We start from the raw sequence: 24,095 nt of genomic DNA, 5'->3' as shown, positions 1-24,095 counted from the left end.
GACTCCAACAAAGGCCTCCCTCCTAAGACAGCACAAAGAGTTCTACTCTGGAAGGCATAACGAATGGTCTGAGTTCAAACATGGCATCACTGTGGTTAATGGTTTCCTCACCTGTAAAACGAGGGTTTGGGTATATTCAACAACCTTCCGAACCCCTTCCAGTTCTCATTTGTGTGACTCTCTAATTCTATTCTACATAGAATTATACCCTAGCAGACCATGGTAGAGCAAAACTGTAACATAACAGTACGAAAGAGGGTATTTATGACAGTTAACCATGCCCAAACAATACAAAGGCTACCAGAAGTGAGGCGAGAAGGTGACTTCTCATGACTCCTTTACTGCAGAGACCTAAAAGATCCAGGAGAAATCTGGCAGGGATCTAAAAGATCCAGGAGAAGTCTTGCCTTGTGAGATGTTCAACTTTCACATAATAAGGGTCTTAGCGGTAGGTGAATTAGGGCTATCTCCATGACTGGTATAACGATCCCACTCCTCCGCCCTGGGCAGCAGTAATAGTTTGTTCTTTGCCTTCAGGTGTATGTTTGGGAGGCTCTTGGAGGGTGAGGCATGTGCACAAAAACTAGAAGCACATAAATCAGGCACAAAGTGACTAAGCAACCATGGCCTGAGTGACCACTTTGGGAGAGCATCTAATTGATTCACAGGAAGTGTCTGACGGTGTCCCTGTTCCTGACAGTGAGCCATCTGGATTCACTTCTCCTTCAAGGGTTAATTTATGTTGCCCTTCAAATGGGTTTTTTTCAACTTTCCATCTATAGTCTTAGCACTCAGAAGAATGCTAATCCTACTGAGAGGACTTTGAGATACTTGGTTCCTAGGCTTTAGGAAACAAAGACTGAGAGTTATGTATGACCAGCTTAGGAGAGACCTTTTGAAAGTAAGAAGTACAAACTAGATCAGGGATGACACAATAATGATAGAAGGACTCAGCCTGGAACTTCCCTAGTGGTGCAGTGGTTAAGAATCCGCCTGCCAATGCAGGGGACACAGGTTCGAGACCTGGTCCAGGAAGATCCCACATGCCCCGGAGCAACTAAGCCCGTGCACCACAACTACTGAGCCTGTCCTCTAGAGCCCATGCGCCACAACTACTGAGGCTGCGCTCTGGAGTCTGCAAGCCACAACTACTGAAGCCTGCACACCTAGAGCCCGTGCTCCACAACAAGAGAAGCTACCACAATGAGAAGGCTGTGCATCACCACGATGAGTAGCCCCCACTTGCCACAGCTAGAGAAAGCCTGCGTACAGCAACGAAGACCCAACGCAGCCATAAATAAATAAATGAATTTATATTAAAAAAAAAAAAAAAAAAGAAGGACTCAGCCTGGACCAGAGCCACTGCCTAAGGGCAACCAGGTCCTTAACGAGTGGAACTGGTAACTAATAGCAAACCCCACTTTATCTTCTGTGTGGTTTGTTGTATGTACACAGGAGTGGCAAATTGTGTGAGGTCTTCACTTATCACAGAGTGTGATTTCAACCACTCCCAAGAAATCCTTTTGTTGTCTTCATACAGACCCTGCGTTAAAAAACAACAAAAAACAAAAAGACAAAAACACACAAACAAACCAAACAACTTTCAGGGGTTGTTATAAATAGACTTGAACACAGGTGACCATAAAAGACAAGATTCTGATGCCCAGAGTGGGAAAATTCAGGCTAGCAGCACCCACCTGCCCCACCCTTGAATACACAGAACACAGACAGCACTGGGTGTGCTAACACTATACACACTTGCATAGGGGCACTAAAGAACAGTATATTAAGCAAAGAGTGTTTTGTTGGTGGTATTTGTTTTATTTTCAGTGATGATTTACGGTCCAACCTTCTGAAAAGACAGTTTTAACTGAAAACACATCCATCTTATTTCTTTTGGAAATCTCTATCAAAAAGATACATGGGGGCTTCCCTGGTGGCGCAGTGGTTGAGAGTCCGCCTGCCAATGCAGGGGAAAAGGGTTCGTGCCCTGGTCCGGGAAGATCCCTCATGCCGCGGAGCGGCTGGGCCCGTGAGCCATGGCCACTGAGCCTGCGCGTCCAGAGCCTGTGCTTCTTAGCAGGAGAGGCCACAACAGTGAGAGGCCCGCGTACCACAAAAAAAAAAAAAAGATAAATGGAGTTGATGATTTCAATTGTATTTCCATTAGCTAACCAAAATGATGAGCTGAGGAAATTATCCAGTTTGGGTAAAGGTAAGAGGATAGTTATCCTTTCAAATCTAAAATGTCCACACTGCCAATTTCACCAGGTCATTGGGCAGCCTTCTGATTCACCTGAAGCCAGGTAAACATGGCGCAGGGTTGGCTCATCTGTCGTTCTCACATTCCTATAGTATTAAAAAAAGGGGGTGGGAAGAGGTTTTCTTTTGCTGCTCTGGAATTGGAAGAACACCAAGATCCAGCCCAGGTCATTTTCCCTTTTTCCCCAAATGTATTTCTGGTTGGTTTATTTTTTAAATTTATTTTAGGTAAAATGAGAATAGCAAAACCACGTGAAGATTAAGCATGAAATGGAAACTGTGACGTCTTCAGCTTCACACATAGCAGCACCAATGTGCTTGTGTAATACAGTAACGAAAGCACTGCTAGCTGAACTTCGGTGACTTCTTTTGATCCCTTGAAATCTGTTTATTCCCTTGAACTGGAATAATTCCTGTGGCTTTGTTTGTTTATTAGCAATTGTTTTTCAAACTTTGGAAAAATGTAGCAAAAAAAAAAGAAAGAAAGAAAAGCAAGTGATAAAACAGGAACAGCATTCCTCTGCCTGCTATTTACAAGACACTAAAATGAATTAAAATTTACTCTAATAATCTCCAAGAATCTCAAAGTGCCATTTCATATGTTTAAAGATATTATCAGTGTGATAGAAATTTATGGGGAACTGGATTATGGTGTTGTAAACCAAGGCTTCTTTTGACCGAGTCATGAACTTGTGTTCCTGAATGAAACAAAATATTCAAAAGACAGGATGGAGCCACATATTGATTTAAAGTGGGACTAAGGATGGGGCTGTATAAACTGAATGAAAATTAGCTAACACTGCACAGGGCTTTCAACCAGGTGGACCCATTCATTCATGGCCACATGGCAGGCAGACATAGAAAAGAGTCATGGATTGCAACAGTGGAGACTTCTGGTCTACCTTCACATCTGCATCTCTCTTTCATCCCATCCCATCCTGTTCTCCTGGCTACCTCTGCTGGGCTTCTGAACCTTTGACTTTGCCCTCCTCTCTGGCTCCCTGCTTGCCCCTTGGACTGGCATGGGACAGTGCCCTGGCGCTCAGTGCTCTCTAGGACTGGCTTGCAACCCTCTTTGGTTCATTTTTCTCTTGTCTCTTTGGGTAATCACTTCCCCACTCAGGGCTGGGCTCTAGACCCCAAGTTCAGCTTTAGCCATCTGTCCAGTACCCTGAGCAGACTGACCCCAGACCCCCCTGAGATGACTGGACAATGTGAGTTAACAGTGGGCACCTTATATTAAGGTGCCTGTACTCCCCAGGCTGCCCTTCCTGTGACGGGACCACAATTACCTGAGAGGGGTGTCCATCCAAACCCCATTTCAAAGGCATTCCTTGTGATGTCTCCAGGGACCTAAAGTATGAAAAAGCTCAGAGACGGAAAGGTGTCTAGAAGTCTTAGTCAGAAATGGAGTGTGTTAGGCAGGGTTCCCCAGAAAAACAGAACCAATAGGATGCATAGGAATTGGTTCATGCAATTGTGGAGGCTGAGAAGCCCCAAGAGCTGCAGTTGGCAAGCTGGAGACCCAGGAATGCTGATGGTGTAGCTTCAGTCTGAGTCTTAAGGCCTGAGAACCAGGATAATGGTCACTGAGACACTAATAAAAGGTCAGCACAGTGCCTGGCCCCTGATAGGATTACAGCAAATGTCAGTCTCTTCCTCTAACTCCATAAGAATCAAGTCTTATTAAAATCTGAGAAACAGAAACATTCATATCATACATGTAATCCACCTGTGTTTTCAATAAATAAATAATACATCACATACTGCACTTCCTTTAGCAGTCTTTCTTTTCAATCACTATCTTGTACTAAAAACTCCTGTAGTTCACAAACAGAAAAAAAAAAAAGACGTCAGATTTTGAACGTGGAAAGTAATGAATGCAGGATTAAACTTGAATTATTCATAGCTGTCTCAAAGTTGAAACTCTCCAAGGAATTCAAGTATTGCCAAATATCAAGAAAAAGAAAAAAACGGGGAAAGCAAAAAAGAAGGAAATAGATTTAAGCTTACATAAGTCGAATTTCAGAGACACGAAATAGGTCTAAACTCATTAGTGTGTATGGGGCTCATTAGGAAATAAGTTTGCTACAACTTATTTCACACTAAAACAGGGGTTGAAATGCCTGACTCAGAAAGGACTGTGTTCCATAATTATGACCAGCTTATTAACCTTAGACAAAGTCAATGCTTTTTCAAAACTGAAAGAATATTATCTGGATATTCTGCATGCAGACAAATGTTTTAGGCTTTAAAAGAAATGTCTCCTTCCCTCCAAAATGCAAGCATTCCTATAAAGAGTGTTGATGAGTTGCTTTACTTATGATTCTGTAGGTATTTATTTACTACCGGAATCCGTCTATTATACCATGGGCACACTTAACATAGCAATACTGGAACATGTTAGCATTGTGGAATCTCACTAATTTGATCCTATAGGTATTTATTAATTACCTCCTATAAGTAGAGGACTCCTCCCTGTTGATGCAGTTATATCTACATTTATACACATAACCACATATATCTGAATAGGCTTCACCTAACTGATTTGGAGTTGCATGGGATTTACTAGGCATGGGCACACAAAAGAAGCAGGAAAGATCATCTCTGTGTCAGTGAGCTCACAAGCTGACTGAGGCCTGTGGTGGGAGAAAAATGTGGGCAAAACTGGCCTCAAATCCTGGCTCTGCCAATTATTAGCTGTGTGATCTGGAACAAGTTACTTAATTTCTCTGAACTTCAGATCTCACCTCGGTAAGTCAGGGTTAATAATACCCTCCCTGTAGCATTATTCTGAGGATTAAGTGAAATTATGCGTAAAGTGCCAAGCACGTGGTAGACGCTTTTCTTCTTACATAAATCCTAGAAACAAATGTTTCCTGCAGGTGGTTTGGTGCCCTTCTGGTTTGTTAAGTGATGCCGCATGTGCATAAAATACTGAGCTTGGAAAACCAAGCTGGCTAAAAATTAAAGCTTAGGACTCCTGCTTCCAAGAGGATGAAGTGGACACACTTTCTCCCATCTCTCCTGTTAAGTATAACTAAAACCCTGGACATTAGATTTAAAACAAATTTAAGAAGACTCTGATAGGTGGAGAAAAGAAGGCAGACTAGCTAGGGATCTCAGGACCCATGGAACAACACGGTGGTGAGTTGTTCTCCTTTCTTTTTGTTTCACGTGCCCCATAGTTAGAATTGAAGCCAGCAACTCTAACCAAAGTTAGAAACACCAAAGGGCACAGATGAAAAAGGTCCCAACAAGAGCTTGCCCTCTCAAGGAAAGGGGCAGCCTAGCAAGACCGCAGACATTTAAATAATAAAAGCTGTGCTCCAGCCAAATGCCACACACACAAAGATGGTGGCCCTACCTCTCCCCATGCCAGCCAAGCCCAGGTGGGGAGCCTAGACTTCCCCACCATGAGGTGCCCCAGCACCCCTCTGGAGTGGTGTCAGAGAATGCCCACTGGAGAATCAGGACTCTCACCATTGCCTAGTGATAACAAGGCCACCCCACTGTGGGGTCAGAGGAGACCACGGAGAGAGCTGGAACTTTCACATCTGCCCAGGATTGATGCTTAGTGATGAGCTATAAGGATAATGAACAAAATGTCACCCATCAAGTGTCAATGGAGGCTGAGTGGGGGATCTGGATTTTTGCCCCCACTTAAGCAATGAGGTGGTGCCCACCCCTGCCCTGCTGAAGTCCTGTCAGAGAGTCAGCTTAAAACAGATTTCGGTAAGACCCAGAGTCTCATAAAATAATATGAAAATATCCCAGTTTCATTTGAAATCACTGTCATACCAAGAAGCTGAAAAATCTCAAACTCAATAATAAAAGGACAATCAATAGATGCCAACACCCAGAAGACACAGTTTAGGATTCCCTGCCAAGAATTTTAAAGCAGTCATGAAAACTTGCTTCAATGGGCAATTATGAATGTTTCAAACAAATGAAAAAGATAGAAAACCTCAGAAAGGAAATGGAAAGTCTCAGCAAAGAAACAGATGACCTAAAAAAAAAAAAGAATCAAATGGAAATTTAGAAAAAAAAGAATACAGTAACCAAAATAAAAAGCTGATTGGAAGGGCTCAACAGCAGAATGGAGGGAACAGAGGAAAGAACCAGTGAACTGGAAAGTAGAATAGTATTTTATCTGGACAACAAAAAGAAAATAGATTGAAAACAAGATGAGCCTCAGGGACCTGTGGGCCCAAAACAAAACAAAACAAAACAAAACAAATCTAACACTCATGTCATCCGAGTTTTGAAAGGAGAGAAGAGAGAGGAGGTGGAAGAGGACTTGAAGAAATAATAGCTGTGAAAACTTCTCAAATTTGGCAAGAGACATAAACCTACAGATTCAGAAGCTGAAGGAGCCCCAAACAGGGTAAAGCCAAAGAAATTCATGCCAAGACACATCATAATTAAACTTCTGAAAGCTAAAGACAGAGAAAAAAAATTGAAGGCAGCAAGGGAGAAACATTTTACTTGTGGGGGAAAAAACAATTCAAACAACAGTGGCTTTCTCATCAGAAAAATTGGAAGTGGAAACAATATTTTTCAAATGTGGAAAAAAACACACAAACAAATAAAACAACTAACCCAGAATCCTATATCTAGCAAAAATATCCTTCAGGAATAAAGGAGGAAATGAAGACATTCTTAGAGGATGGAAAACTAAGATGAGTTGTAGCTAGCAGACCTACTCAGAAAGAATAACTAAATAATTTTCCAAACAGAAAAATAAACAGAAGAGACCTGGAATGTCAAAAAAGGAAAAAAGAATATAGTAAACAAAAATATATGTAAGTGCAATCAATTTTTCTCTTCCTCTTGAGTTGTCTAAACTATGTTTGATGGTGAAGCAAAAATTTTTGACAACGGTGCAGAAGCCATGCAGTGGAGGAAAGACAGCATTTTCAACAAATGGTGCTGGAGTATCCACAGACAATTCTCACACTTGTATGAAATTTAACTCAAAATGGATCACAGACTTAAATATAAAACATAAAACTTTTAGGAAAAAATTAGAAGAACATCTTTAGGATCACCAGATAGGCAAAAAGTTCTTAGATTTGACACCAAAACCACAATACATAAAAGGAAAAATTGATAAGTTGAACTTCATCTAAATTAAAAGCTTTGCCTCTGGAAAAATGTCTTGTTAAAGGATTGAAAAGACGAGTTACAGGGTGGAAGAAAATATTTGCATACCATATCTCCAACAAGGAACTAAGAGCGAATATAAAGAACTTGCAAAAACTCAACAGCAGAAAAGTGAATGACCCAATTAGAACATGGGTGAAAGACATGAAGAGACATTTCACCAAAGAAGACAGACAGATGGCAAATAATCACATGAAAAGATGTCCAACATCATTAGTCATTAGAGTAATATAAATTAAAACCACAATTATATACCACAACACACATATCAGAATAGCTAAAGTAAAAAACAGTGACATCTCCAAATGCTGGTGACGATGTGGAGAAAGTAGACCACTCATACACTACGGTGGGAATGTAAAATGGTACAGCCACTGGAAAACAGTTCGGCAGTTTCTTAAACAATGAAACATCCGACTACTATATGCAGTGGCACTCCTGGGCATTTATCCCAGAGAAAGGAAGACTTGGGTTCATACAAAAATCTGTATACGAATGTTTATAGCAGCTTTATTCACAAGAGCCCCAAACTGAAGACAACCCAGACGTCCTTCAATGGATGAATGGTGAAACAAATTGTGATGTATCCATCTCATGGAATACTACTCACCCATAAAAAGGAATGAAGTACTGATATATGCAACGATCTTTTTTTTAATTGAAAAAAATATATTATTTTTATTTTTTAAATCAATTATAGTTGATTTACAACATTTCAGGTATACAGCAAAGTGATTCAGTTATATATATATATTCTTTTTTTAGATTCTTCTTCATTATAGGTTATTATAAGATATTGAATACAGTTTCCCGTACTATACAGTAGGTCCTTGTTGGTTATCTATTTTATATGTAGTAGTGTGTATTTGTTAATCTAAATTCCCAGTTTATCCCCCCCCCTTTCCCCTTTGGTAACCATAAGTTTATTTTCTATGTCTATGAGTCTATTTCATTTGTATCATTTTTTTAAGATTCCACATATAAGTGATATCATATAATATTTCTTTCTTTGTCTGTCTTCACTTAGTTTGATAATCTCTAGATCCATCCATGTTGCTGCAAATGGCATTAGTTCATTCTCTTCTACGGCTGAGTAGTATTCCACTGTATACATATGCCACATCTTCTTTACCCATTCATCTGCCGATGGACATTTAGGTTGCTTCCATGTCTTGGCTATTATAAATATTGTTGCTATGAACATTGGGGTACATGTATCTTTTCAAACTAGAGTTTTTGTCTTTTCCATATATGTGCCCAGGAGTGGGATTGTTGGGTCATATGTTAATTCTATTTTTAGTTTTTTAAGGAACTTCCATACTGTTCTCCACAGTAGCTGTACCAACTTACATTCCCCTCAACAGTATAGGAAGGTTCCCTTTTCTCCACACCCTCTCCAGCATTTATTATTTGTAAACTTTTTTTTTTTTTTTTTTTTTTTTGCAGTATGCAGGCCTCTCACTGTCGCGGCCTCTCCCGTTGCGGAGCACAGGCTCCGGACGCAGAGGCTCAGTGGCCATGGCTCACGGGCCCAGCCGCTCTGCGGCATGTGGGATCTTCCCGGACCGGGGCACGAACCCGTGTCCCCTGCATCGGCAGGCGGACTCTCAACCACTGCGCCACCAGTGAAGCCCTATTTGTAGACTTTTTGATGATGGCCATTCAGACTGGTGTGAGGTGATACCTCACTGTAGTTTTGATTTGCATTACATGCAACAATCTTGATGAAGCTCCAGGGAATTATGCTCATGGTGGGGAAAAAGGGTATACATTGTATAATTCTGTTTATATAACATATTTGAAATGAAAAATCATAGAAATGGACAGCAGATTAGTGGTTGGTGGGGATTAAGGAGAAGGTGGAGGGGAGGGAAGTTGGTGTATCTATCTATATAAGAGAAATGTGGGAACCTGTGATAATGGACATTTTCTGTATCTTGACTCTACCGATGCCAACACTCCGCTTGTCCTATTGTACTATAGTTCTGCAAGATGTTACCATTGGGGGAAACTGGGGAAAGTGTACAGAGAATCACTTTCTATTACTTCTTACAACTGCATGTGAATTTACAATACTATAAAACTTAATGCTCCAGAGACGACTTGCAAACTGGTAAAGAAAGTAAGCAAAAGCAAAACAAAACAAGCAAACAAAAACCAACTCTTATGCAAACATGATCTTTAAAGATAAAAGAGTCCTTACTTATCAACTTGTCTGATTTCTTAATCTGAAGTTGGCAAATGGAGGCCCAGAGGTGGACTGATTTGCTCAAGGACAGACCTGGGACTCTGAGCACCAAGCAGTCTTGGTCCCAGACACTGAGCCTGTGGGCCACAGTGAACACATGTAATGTCTGTGTAGTTAAGAGGGGATGCAGGAGCTGTTTCCTTATCTGAGCACAGACTACTTCACTTGAATTATTTCACTGCTTTTCTGCACCTAATAAAGCTACTGTCACAAAGACAAGGGAGTAGCCTTGATTTTAAAGGTTGAGTTCAAAATGCATTTGTGCAAGCTTGGAATGAAGCCATTACTTGTGATCATTCCTCTAGAATTACATACATTGTTCAATTCAAGGTGAGAACAATAAACATTTGCATGAGGTTTTACAGTTCATTAACACCTATATACTCCTTATTTCACTTGATCATAGCAACAACTCTATGTGGCCTAGGAATTATTGCCATCTCCAATTTTTAGATGAGGCAACTAAGGTGCCATAAAGCTATATAACCAACCCAAAGTTAAAAACTAGCAAATGCAGAATGAGGGCGCCGACCTAGATTTTCTATCTTCAGTTACTGTTGCCTGTCCCTCGCATCTGTTGTGTTCTCCCAGATCTAGGGACAAGATATACGTTAATCCTTACAAAGCTAACCCCATCCTGGATGGAAATTCCACTCTCCAGACCCGAAGTTAGGCTTAATTCCTTACCATCCTGGCTCCAGACCTTCTCTGCACCATCCAGTCATTCTACACAACAACATGCTCTTATTTTTGTGGCTAATTGAATTATAATTATTTGTTCAACTCTCTTATACTAATCTTTGTATCTTCTATAATAGATACCCATTGACGTGACTCATTTGTAAAAGTTGCCTTTCTTGTCTTGTTTGTACACTGGTCTGTCTTATCTGATGACCTCTTTGAAATTTAAAAGCTTTTGGATTTAGACTCTAGAAGTTTCTACAAGGCACTGGCAAGCAGGTTATGTGTCATCACCACAGAAAAGGAACTGGCTCTTCAGGAACTAAGAGAAATAGAATAAATAGCAGAGCTTTTCTGGCTACATGTGCAATAACATGGAGATTTATTCAGTTGCCTGTCACAGTGACATATGAACCTAATTACATTGTAATTCATGTCTGTCTTTCTTCAACTACTCAATATTCCGGTGTTGAATATGTTAGGCTTATAGTAAGCTGGAATGAAGAAAAATAAATAAGAAGCGATAGTCAATAGCACTAGTTCCTGGTCAGGCTACTGAATTTCACTGCCCTCAAATGAGTTATCATTACACTAGTAGATGTGGGTGAGATATTTATGGGGTAGAGAGATGACATTTAAACCTTTTTCTGGATTATCCAGTTCTTATTTTCTTCTTAAAGAAACATAAATATCTAACAGACCAAAATTCAAACCTGACCTGTTATGGTGTTGACCCACAAAAAAGTCAATCTGGGAATTGTTTCATCAAAAAGCAAAAGCCAACTGAAAATAGTAAAGGCCAGCCAGGAACGTGGAGTGAAGTACTTATCACATGCTGGCTATGGTAGGTGACTGAAACATGAAACAGGACTGGGTTTTAGGAGATTTGGAAGAAAGGAAAAAAAGAAAAATGAATCCACTCAGAGGTTGAAAAGAGAGTAAAGGAAGAGTGACCGCCATGATATCTATGAGCTGTGGGTCTCACTAACTACTCCCTCAGTATTTTTAGTAAATGTCTTATTATGATATCCTAGAGAAATTCCACCACTCACTTTAAGTGTCTTCTGTGCCGCCTTTCCAGTAGGGAATGGCTTTCCTTACGAGCAGGGAGGTAACGAAGCTTTGGGACTCTTCCAGCTGTGCCCCCTCACACAGCAGGAACACTGTTCACAGGCTTCTCTTTCAGAGAGGGTCATGGGAAGCTCCAGCTCTAGGGAAGATCAAGTTCTGATACGTCTCTGTACTCAAAGTTTTTTAAACTAAGAATAACATTAAAGTTAGAAGAACTGTCTCACCCTGCATTCTCGACAGCATGAGATGACGTTTGGCTAATCAGGGGGAGGTAGAAAAGGAAGGAGGGAGGGAAAAGGCATTCCAGGTAGGGGGTCCAGCAGGTGCAAGGGCATGGATGTGAGGGAGAGTGTGCCAGGTTTAAAGAACGGCAGGAGCTAGGTTCATTCATTTCACACGTACTGTTGAGCACCCGGGCCAGACATTATTCTAAGGGTTACAGTGACCAACACAGACAAAGCCCCTGCTCCCATGAACCTGCCTCTCAGCTGGGTGTAAAGGGGTGGGGAAAAGACGTAAAATAAACAAGTAAAGGAACATGAAATATATACAATGGAATACTACTCAGCCATAAGAAAGAATGAAATAATGTCATTTTGCAGGAACATGGATGGACCTAGAGATTATCATACTAAGTGAAGTAAGCCAAACAGAGAAAGACAAGTATCACATGATATCACTTATACGTGGAATCTAAAAGGAAAAAAAAGACACAAAGGAACTTATTTTCAAAACAGAAAGAGACTCACAGACACAGAAAACAAACTTACGATTACCAAAGAGGAAAGGAGGTGGGGGAAGGATAAATTAGGAGGTTGGGATTAACATATACACACTACTATGTATAAAATAGATAACCAACAAGGACCTACTGTATAGCACAGGGAACTATACTCAATATTATGTAATAACCTATAAGGGAAAAGAATCTGAAAAAGAATATGTCAGTATATACAGATATATATATAGATATATAGATATATAGATATATAGATATGACTGAATGGTTGTGTTATACACCTGAAACTTACATGATACTGTAAATCAACTATACTTCAATAAAAATTTTTTTTAAAAGGAACATGAAAATATCAGATAGTGATCAGCACTATGCAGAGAATCCAAGTGGCTGCTTTGAGCTTGGGTCCTCAAGGAAGTGATTATTAAGAGGAGATTATTAAGTGATTATTATCAAGGTGATTATTAAGTGGAGATTGAATGACAAGAAACTAGCCATACCAAGAACACTGGGGAGAAGGTATAGCTAATGCAAAGGTCCCAACACAAGAAGGAGCTTGAAAAGAGAAAGAGGGTCAGGGTGGCAGTGGCGAAGGAATGGGGAGCTAGGAAACATGTCCTCAGCTCCAGTCAACGTTCAGACACGCTGCTCACATCTAAATGGAAAAGGGGAGGTGTTTCTTAATGCTGTTTCACTTATTCCCTAGTCTCTCTGTGACATCTATAGATGTATGTGAGATATTGGCTCTACCCAAATATTCACCGACACAGGTTCAAACCCAGATTCCAAACCCCTGCCTTGTCCTTCTCGCCATCAGCCTGGCTCCCCTTCCCCAGAGCATAACCACAGATGAGCCACATTCCCAGGGCCACTGTCAACATGTCAATCAAATGACATGAGCAGAGTCTTGCCCTACCCTCTGGCCGGGAGGAGATGATGGTAGGAAGAAAACATGGTGGAGGTGCTGAAATGGTAGAGCCAAGTTCAGTACTATCAGCCTCAGAAGCATGATTAACAGAGGAGAGATTTCACTTCTAAGGCCTGTTGCTGTCAGCAAGTTCCAAGAAACATTGGTCATTGCTATAGCAACTGATTTCACATGCATCAGCAGAAATCGTAACAGTATTAGTTCTTCCTGGAAACAAGTTGAAACTGCCTACAATTAGTGTTCCCCATTTCCTCTAATGGTGCTGGCACTGCCCTGATCTTTTTGCCTTTCTCTAACCACTTTGGGTTACTCAGTTTTCTGAGGCCTCCCATTTTTCTCCTTGAAGAGGATGGTGCCACCCTAGACAATTAGGCCATTTATGTGCTGTTCCGAGCCTTCCAAAGCCAAGGAACCTGGGGTTGGGGAGTGGGGATCAGAGAGGGAGAAATCACAGTATTCAGACTTTAAAGTTCTGGGCTTGGGCACCAGCTCTACCAGTTAGCTGTCTGACCCACAGAAGCACTTTACTTAACCTCTCTGTACTTCTGTTTCCTTATCAGAAAAATGGCGCCATTAGTATTACCTCTCTCATGAGATCAGCATGTAGAACAAAGTAAAAAAATGGGTGTGAAAATACTTTGTAAGTAGAAGAGCCATGTAAGTACCAAGTATTTGCCTGCAGCAAAGGATCTTCTCTTCATTTTAGGAGATAAACATCCAAAATGATGATATGTATTTATTAAAAGTCCTTACCATATACTGATGAACCTAGTGGCAGGGCAGGAATAAAGATGCAGAAGTAGAGAATGGACTTGACAACACAGGGGGTGAAGGGGAAGCTGGGACGAAGTGAGAGAGTAGCATTGACATTGACACTACCAAATGTAAAACGGATAGCTAGGGGGAAGCTGCTGCATAGCACAGGGAGATCAGCTCGATGCTTTGTGACCACCTAGAGGGATGGTATAGGGAGGGTGGGAGGGAGGCTCAAGAGGGAGAGGGGATGGGGGTATATGTATACATATAGCTGTTTCACTTTGTTGTACAGCAGAAACTAACACAACATTGTAAAGCAATTATACTCCAATAAAGATTAAAAAAAAAAAAAGTCCTTACCATAGTCTGTAGCTTCCTTCCACCTCTATTACAGAATTCAAGGAAGCCATCAGTGAAAGTATGCAGCTAACCGAATTCTGGTTCTGCCCCTTCCACCATTAGTAGCTTTGGGATCTGGGACACTTAACCACTCAGAGCCTCAGCTTCCTCAACCACAAAGTGAAGATAATAATACCTAAGAGCTGATGCAGGGAACAGATAATACATCTCAATATTCTTTGGAAAATATCTAATACATTTAAGGATATACATTTGAATATCTGCATACAGGCATGCATATGTTTTAGATAATTATGAAGTCATAATTTGAATGTGAGATCAAAATTTTTCCATCAAAACATTTGCGGTCAGTGATTTTATATAGAAAGAACTCTGAAATGAAGTGCGTTGAATATCTATCTTTTTAAGGCAGGCACAGAGTGAGATAGAAGTAATCTCCTTTGGGGCTTCCCTGGTGGCGCAGTGGTTAAGAATCTGCCTGCCAATGCAGGGGACACGGGTTTGATCCTTGGTCAGGGAAGATCCCACGTGCCGCAGAGCAACAAAGCCCATGCGCCACAACTACTGAGCCTGTGCTCTAGAGCCCGCGAGCCACAACTACTGAGCCTGCGTGCCACAACCACTGAAACCCACATGCCTAGAGCCCGTGCTCTGCAACAAAAGAAGCCACCACAATAAGAAGGCTGTGCACTGCGACGAAGAGTAGCCCCCGCTCACCACAACTAGAGAAAGCCCACGCGCAGCAACAAAGACCCAACACAGCCAAAAATAAATAAATAAATAAATGCATTTATTTAAAAAAAAAGAAAGAAATAATCTCCTTTTTGTAGATACAGTAAATGGCGGGGCAGGGGGGATTTTTGATCTGCCACCTGTGGTAGATTAAAGATGACCACAGATTCTTTGCTATTCCTCCCACTGACACGTGTAATTTATGTTCCTTCTCCTTGAGTCTGCAGGGTAGGATTGGGGGTGTCTCTGTGAAAACTTAACCATCAGAATATGGCAGAAAGGAAGCTGTCTGCCATGTCAATTTCCAAGCCTTAAGAGACTATGAGCTTCTACTCTGACCCTTGGAAGACTTGTTTTTGGAGCCCTGAGACACCACATAAGAAGTCTGACTACCCTGAGGCTGCCATTCTGTAAGGAAGCCCAAGCTGCTCACCAGGGGAGGTCATATGAGGAGAGAGAGTTGCCCAGCTGCCCCCAGGCCGCCTAGCTCTCAGCCATTCCCATCACCCCAGCTGAGACCCTACGATGGTGGTGCAGAGGTGAGCTATACCTGCTGCCCTGTCTAAAGTCCTGACTCACAGGATCAGAGATAGAAGAAGAATAACTTTAAGCCACAGAGTTTTACAGTGGTTTATTTTACAGTAATAGATAGCTAGTAAATCATCCAAACGTGAAATAACAAAATGTTTGATGACCATTTATGAAAGTGTGTCTCACCAAAATGAAATTTCAGCCCCAGAGTTGCTTCAATCTTAGAACAGGGAAACGTTTTCCTATGGCTAGCTGCCAGCGGGTGTCTGAGAAATTATGGCAAATTGGAACGATTCCTCAGTATTTCCAAGTACACTGACAAGGGAAAAAGCCTCATTAAGTTTCGTCGAGCAACAAAATCTACATAGGCTTAATCTCTTTTGCAAAAATACAACAGAAAGAGAAAAAAAGTCTAAAAATCTATAAACAGCCCTCAAAAAGTTTTTGGGTGAGGAGAGGGGGGTTCTTGATTCCCCCCTCCAGCTGTCCAATAGAGGTTAAACTCCTTATTGGATGATAACTTGAGGACTGTAGAAATACTGTACCAGGGGACTTCCCTGGTGGCGCAGTGGTTGAGAATCCGCCTGCCAATGTGGGGGACACGGGTTCAATCCCTGGTCTGGGAAGATCCCACATGTCATGGAGCAACTAAGCCCGTGCGCCACAACTACTGAGCCTGTGCTCTAGAGCCCGTGAGCCACAACTACTGAGCCCGCATGCCACAACTACTGAAGCCCACATGCCTAGAGCCCGTGCTCCACAACTAGAGAAGCCACCGCAATGTGAAGCCCGCACACCACAACAAAGAGTAGCCCCCGCTCGCCGCAACTAGAGAAAGCCCATGCACAGCAACGAAGACCCAACACAGCCAAATATAAATAAATTAAATAAATAAATTTATTTTTTAAAAAAAGAAATACTGTACCATGCATTCAAAATCATGTACCATTGAAGAGAAATTACTTCTAGAACATACTTGGCAAATGATCATGCAACTCCACAAGAGGTAACTAAGAAAGATTCAGACAAATATGTTAAACTCATCTGTATTGTATGTATTTTAAATTTTCTGTATATTATTATGTTTTGACATCTTAAAAAAATCTTTCTGGCTGGAGAGGGACTGCTCCCTCCAGAAGCCAGACAATCCTTGGAAATGGCAAAGGACCCAGGCTGGAGCAGGTCTTTGACAAGCAAACTCATCCAGAGCCACACCTCCTCTGTCTGGTCCGTACACCCCAGGAGGCAATATTCCTCTGCCTTAGTCACCCCAGGCCAGGTACTACACAACTGAGAGCACCGTATGGTCCAAAGCCCTCTAAAATTATTAAACTAGCTAATCCTAAACCATTTACCCTGTCCTGCCTTGCCTTTCCCTGGGAAACCCCAGTAAAAACTGTGGCCCTATTTTACCATAACATGGACATTCTTAGAATATCATTCAAAGGGTTATGTGGTCAAAGACTTAGCTGAAATCAAGAGTAACTGCTGGGAATTCGGGTGGGTGAGGTTAGGCTAGTTTAGTGACCATGGAATTATGGAGGGGCTTTTCTCAGCTTACAAAGGAGAGAGGAGGTGAGAGAGAGCACAAGAGGAGAAACTCAACTGCTTCATTTCAAAATTCAGTTTCTCATGTAATCTAGCAGGGAAAAAGTTATGTAGCTTTATAAGCACCTACTTAAATTAATTCTTTTAAGTAAAAGAGCTAAATGGTTGCATACAGAGCTTTAAATTGCACAGGGCTACATATCTTCTGAAAATGAAGCCTGTCTCTAATGCTGAGTTATGAAAGCCACATATTAAGGTAATGAACATATACTTTAATAGAAATACAAGATGAAATTGAACCTTCTTGCCTGGTGATATAAACCAAATATGTTTTATTAATATGGTAGAGAGCAGATGGTGAAAAATGTAGAAAGGTACGACTCACTTCTACCTTGAAAGGCTTTACTATTCTCTGCTATCAGCAGAAATCAGATTTCATATTTTCAAAACTTCTAAATATGGTGCCTTTATTTTTCTGAGAAAGGCTACCGTGAAAGCCAAAGAATTAAGGTCTTTTCTCCTTTTCCAGATCCTCTACCTTCACCATTGCTCATCTTCTTCCGGTAGGTCGATGAAGCAGGAGGCTAACATGAAGGACTCAAAGGAATGTAGGAGGAATCTGGAGGTGTAATTAAAAGAATTACATGTCTGCCTTTCTGTGCCTTTAATTTAGGAAGTCAGTGGCTTAAATCACCTACTTCACAGCATGAGTAAGGCACAGAAAGTCTGGGCTGTCGCCACATTTAAAAGGACTCTGCCACCCAGACTGCACACAAGCAGCACTTTCTTCACTTAAAATGTTGAAGTGATTCCCACCATTGCCTACGGATGGTACTTTTATCTAGACATTCCTGCCATGAGGATCTTTCTATCAGCTTCTTCAAGTAGACTCCAAGCTGCCATTCAAGCATTTTCAATATCGCCAACTCATGTCCTAAATGAGGGGTCAAGAAAGGGTTTCATGCACTTGGGTCATGTCAGCTGGACTGGGGTTAAAAGCTCTCATTCATCATGTCAGATTCTGGACATCAAGTTGTAGGACAGGCCTTTCTGGTCAATTCAGTCAAATGACTGGTGGTTGAGCCACTGGACTACTGTCTCCCTCCCAGTCTCACTAGTTCTCCAGGTGATCTGGAAACCAGCTGTGGCCTGAACAAAGGCCTTTCAGACCACCATGCATGTCCAGCCCTGTCAGGTGAGCAAGTCGCCAGGGCTGGTGGCCTTTCTTGCCAGGCTACTGGCCTTTGTGTAGGCAGTAGACAAACCCACAGGAACACCTACGACTCGGTGTGACACTATGTTACTATACATAATGCTGTGTTATTTGCCAACAGCAGTTAGGTGGCTAATTTGGGCAGTTTTGTTTCTAAAAGTGGGAAATACGCAGTTTAGCAATGGCGGCCTCACAACTATTCCCTTATTTCTGCTGGCCTCTCCCAGCGACAGAGCCAGATGATGTTCTCTTTCCCTAGATCTTCAGCTCAATTTCCTTATCCTCATCCCACTCCTACCTCGCTCAAAGTCAGGTGTTTGAGTATAATTTTTATGCCACCCTACTGACTGATTCACCTATGTGTTTGCTTAACACTGACTGAATATTTGCTAGGGTTCACACCGTGTATTAAGAACAGGAGATAAATGAATACTCATGATAAGAAGGTTTCAACAAATGAGAAATATATCAGGTAAAAATGTGAACGTTCCCTGTATCTTTTCCAATTTTACTCCTTCCAATTGTATTCCTAGAATGTGCTGTAGATGGGTTTATCTATATTTTCTTTAGCTTTAAAAGTGCATTTATATGTGCACACACAATCTATGTATTATATTCTAAGCATATACACATGGGAGTGTTGGGGTGTATGCATGTTCACACACAATTTTATTTATTTATTTATTTTTTTGCGGTTGCGAAGCACAGCCTCCGGACGCGCAGGCTCAGCGGCCACGGCTCACGGGCCCAGCCGCTCCGCGGCATGTGGGATCTTCCCGGACCGGGGCATGAACCTGTGTCCCCTGCATCGGAAGGCGGACTCTCAACCACTGTACCACCAGGGAAGCCACACACACAATTTTAGATACGGTACTCATGAGGTTAAAAGTATAAATTATTGGCCTCCCTGGTGGCGCAAGTGGTTGAGAGTCCGCCTGCCGATGCAGGGGATACGGGTTCGTGCCCCGGTCTGGGAGGATCCCATATGCCGCGGAGCGGCTGGGCCCGTGGGCCATGGCCGCTGAGCCGGCGCGTCCGGAGCCTGCGCATCCGGAGCCTGTGCTCCGCAACGGGGGAGGCCACAGCAGTGAGAGGCCCGCATACCACAAAAAAAAAAAAAAAAAAAAAAAAAAAAAAAAAAAAAAGTATAAATTATTGAAAATTATACTAAATGTTCTTTTAAAATTCCCACTCTGATCTTTTTGTTTATACACATTTTTCAGAGTTTGCAGAAAGAAGACACCACTGGACTCACAGCCAGCCAGCCCAGAGGCTTTTGCTCTGTAAATATTCTTCTCGCTCCATTCATTCAAAAAATATTTATTGGGCTTAGACCATCTTCCAGACACTGTGCTAACTAGGAGTACAAAAATGAATTAACCTCAAGTCCAGAGTATACAGGATTAAAATGAATATATCTAATTTTTCCAAATAAAATTCTTACGTTTAAAGAAAATAACCTCAAAAACCCTTTTGATTATAAATATTTCTTTTACATTGCATAACGAACAAGTGTTATAATGATAGCTGTTCAAATGCTGGCCTTCCCAAGTAACAAGACAGGCTGACTCAGGATCAGTGCGTGTGAATGACTTTTCAGGAAACTTGAGAAACTGGGCAGCTGTCACATCATACACACACTCACGGGCTGGCCTAATGATAGGACGGTTTGGGGTCGTTCTGATTTTCCCTTGTTTGTAATTATGGTCGCCTTAGTCAGACTGGGAGATGTGGCCCCCGGTTCAGGGGCAGTGGAAGAAGTGCCCAGGAGACAGTTATGCAGGTTGAGAGACTGAGGAGTTCATTCGATTTCAAGCTTTAACGCCATCTTTTTCCTCTCGTCTTAGAAGAAGACGGTCTCTTGCTCCTGCCTCCAACTGGGAAGGAAAAGAAAGTGACTTTGGAATGTTCTATAGATAGGCTTTTATAGCTGCCCGCAAACTCCGTTTTAAGGACAGCATCTTCTAGTGAGAGAAAACATTATACAACAAATGTCCCTGATCATTTTTCTATGGAGAGTGAAAGCCCAGTTATAAATTACACTGAACACTTGAATCATGGCATGACCTACAAGTGACCTTCTGCCTTCATCGGTCCAGCCAGCCTGGACTCCCACATCACTGTCACCATAGACACTGTATCACAAGAGAAGAGAAGACCGTATGGGACTTACGTAACCACAGGCCTGTCCCCACCCCAGCCCTCTGCTCACATGAATGCTAAGCAGTGTATAATTTAGACAGGGGGAGAGGCGATCATAGCTTTTGACCTCACACTGCTATGAAATTCCAGGCTTTTATGTGCAGGAAGCTCCATGTTGATGTTGGCGTCCCCATGGGTTAAAAATCCTGTTTAAATGCTGCAGCCTTAGAATAGTCTTTGAGGTTTTTCTATGTTGTTTTATAAAAGACTCTGCCTGATTATTTACAGATGCTGTCTCTGAGAAAGCTGAAAATAGTCTCACTACGAATGCTGAAATCTGGACCCAGGCTTCCGTAGTATTTTATGGTGAACAGTTCATGAGAGCTCAAGCCCAAGGCTCAACCAGCTTTTAAACGGGGTTTTCTGTCAGTGTCTCTAGAGTTGAGGTTTCTGTTGACCTGACCTCAGCCTGCCAAGGAGTCATTCGTCAGTGCTCTCATTCAGCAAGTATTTGTAGAGCCCTACTATGTGCCAGGCCTTGTTCCCGGGGCTGGGGACACGGAGATGAAAACCAAGGCTCTGCCTTTGAGGAGAGGAAGTCAGTCAACCAACAACTAGAACATGGTGTGACAAATGTTGTGACAGACAAGCAGGGTGCACTGGTCACCTCCCAGGGCACAGGGAGGCGGGGAGGTGAACAAGGAGGCCAGCTCAGATGCTCAAGCTCTCCTTCCCTCGCCCTCTAACTCCTACTAAACAAGGGCTGACAAGCAAGGTATGATTTCCTCATCTGTTTTTTCCTTCTTCAAATGTGAACCAGGCCTCGGCCTCTAGGGGAGCATGATCTGTAATATTCTAGATTAAGAAAGACCCATTCTTGTTCTACAAAATCTCTAGAGAGGAACTTAGTACAGCCTTCATAAACGTGTTTGCAGTAATCATCACCGTGGGCAGAGAGGTCCTTGGTCTCCATGACCATAATCCTTGAGCTGCTTTGCTACTCGAAGCAGCTCAAAGATTATAAGCTGCTCATAATCTTTGAGTTCCTTTGTCCCGTCCCAGCCTTGGGGGAAAGCTGGCCCCTGGAAGCCTCTGTCCACACTGAGTCATGCCCCCGCCCTCTCCTCTCCAGGCCAAGTGGTCCCAACGCCTCCCACTCAGGACTCATTCATCTCCTTCAGTGCATTCAGTGTCAGGTCCTGGACTCACTCCAAACCCTCCTCATCACTTTTCAATTCTAAAACACAGAACTGGGCCAGGAGAGGAGTGTGCTGGGCCAAAGGTTTTCCTTCCCAATTCCTGCAAATTCCTGAGTCTCCACAGGCTGGTTGAATGAGTCTCTTTTAACATGACGACCAGGGGAGACTCTGGGATGACAGCTTCGAGGGAAGGAGTTGAGGAGAGTAAAATACAGTCCTAACAGGCTTCATTAGGGACACACAGCCCCCCAGTCACCAACATTACCACTCCTGGCACCACTAGCTTCTCTCTGGAGCCATCAGGACATGTGGGTGAATACTGGAGAAGTGCTTTTGGGTTAACAGTAGTGCCATTAATCACTGGTACTGAGCTAGAGACTTCTCCATATGATTTACAACCTGCAGTAATAATGACCTGGTGAGTTTGAGAACTCATCACTCCATCTCTTATCCTATAGTGTCTCTTAAAGGAAAACGAACCAAAATCTAAGCTGAGAGCAATAATGTAACCACATCTCGTCTTGGTACAGCATTTTGTATTTCCCCACGTACCACCTCATCTAATCCTCACAATAACCTTATGCAGTGAATCTTACAGACTGACTTATAGCTAAGAAAACAGAGGCACAAAGCTACAAAGTGACTTGCTCAAGGTCACATGAAAGTATCAGAACTAAAATAATATTGTATGTTAATTATAACAATTTAAAAAACATTAAAAGAAAGTGTCAGGAGTAGGACTCAAAGGCAAGTCTACCTCACCTCTCTCTTTTACACTATAACTACTAGTGTTTGCAAAATACATCTTAGTTGTGACAACTTTTCATATACATGATTTTATTGGTCTTCAAAACATTCCTAGGATGTAAATAAGGAATTAGCAAAAATAAAAACTGTGTAGGAAATAATTGTGAAAATTTTTGAAATGCACCAGAAGGGTGAGTGGACATTGCCTAGTTCACCCTTCCCTAGTTCACCCTTGCCAGTTACCTTGTACTATGAGGACTTGGCATGTTTTGTGGTCTTTGAGCTATTTTACAACTCATAAACTGTAGATAACTGAGTGCAAACAATTCTTGCCCACAGACACACAATTGCATTTTGCCCCCTGAAAGTGCAATTGCTTTCCCTCTCCCTGTAGAAGGAGCCAGTTTTGCATCTCTTAAGCCAATTCACTTCAGCATCTTTGGTTGCCTATCTATGCACTTACCCTTTGAATTCTCCTTTGAACTAGTTGTAACATCTTACTTATTCATCAATTAATGAGTTAAATAAATCCTTGACACATGCTCATTTGATATTTGTATGAGATGATGATTTTATCTTGTAAAATAATTATGCTTTAACAACGGCTAACACTTACTGAGCACTTACTATAAGCCGTTACTAAGGGCTTGACATACATTTAATTCTCACAACAACCATAAGGCAGGCACTCTTATTATCTCCGTTTTCTAGATGAGGAGACAGAGCTTCAGGAAGATTAAGTCACTTGCTCAAGGTCCCAAAGGCAGCAAGGGAGGGAATCTCTTCTCTCCTGCTTCCTCCTGAGGCCACCCCTACTGATTTTTCCTTGGGGTCTGTGATATCTAGAACTAAATAACTGAGGAAGCAAGGTCCCTGATGGAGGTAGACGTGTGAGTCCACCTTGAGCAGTTATGGCTGGCGGGCTGCAGTTCATGGTAAGTTTAACACGGTAAGGTTAAAATCATTCTCATTTTGGATGTTGATCAACACCCCACTGCTTGACAATTTGGGGAGCATTCGGTATGATTTGTCTCCCACACAATGTGAGTTGAGGGAAGATGGTGTCCTGGAAATAGCAGTGGCCTCGTAGTTAGAAAACATGCATTCCTGCTCTGGCTCAGCTGCTGACAAGTAGTGTGACCCTAGGCAAGGCACTAAACCTTCCCAGTTCTCGTCTGTAAAGTGAGGAAGCCTGGATGGACAGAAGGGTAGGTAGGATGACAAATTTCGCTGTGCCCACATTGAACAAAGACAATGGGCACTGAGCCAGATGCACATTGTATGGAGGTCTCTGCCCCTTCAGTCATTAATCCTGGGTCTCAGGGATGGCAGGGGGGCAGGGGGGATCCTCGTTTTAAGACTGGTAAAGGAGCAAGTATTACAGGTCATCTGGCACACACAGGCAGATGTGTTCTATATCTTGCCCCTGCTGGGCAGGGCTGTCCTGGGTGATCTCTCAGGCCCAGTCCTTTAGAAGCTTCTTCACAGGGTCCCTGGGCAGTGGCTCAGGGCTGCAGCCCTCTTGGAAGAAAAGTGAAACTCTACAGCTGGGACTAAAAAGACCTGAGGCTTACTTATGTAATTGTTAATCCCTAGAGGCGAAAGACCTTGTCTTACTCATCTTTCTGTCTCCCCAGTGACTTACACACCTCATAACTAGTTCTCAAATGTGCACTGAATTGAGTGGAATACAAGCCCATTAACTAGTTAAATAACTGATGCAACAAGCATTTTATGGGCATCTTCCACATGTCTGGCATTATCCCAGATGA

The 24,095-nt window shown here is 42.2% G+C and overlaps 1 protein-coding gene across 1 annotated transcript in view; it reads right to left on the bottom strand.

The window, feature by feature from the left end:
- The window catches only part of COLEC12 (collectin subfamily member 12), a 195,002-nt gene that overhangs the window by 93,069 nt on the left and 77,838 nt on the right, over positions 1–24,095 (bottom strand). The gene's annotated exons all lie outside the window — the stretch shown is intronic.

Source organism: Mesoplodon densirostris, chromosome 15 (genome assembly GCF_025265405.1).
Source record: "Mesoplodon densirostris isolate mMesDen1 chromosome 15, mMesDen1 primary haplotype, whole genome shotgun sequence".
In the NCBI taxonomy this organism is placed as follows: domain Eukaryota; kingdom Metazoa; phylum Chordata; class Mammalia; order Artiodactyla; family Ziphiidae; genus Mesoplodon; species Mesoplodon densirostris.
Note: the sequence above shows the minus strand (reverse complement) of the source record. Positions and strands in the feature narration are given on the sequence as shown.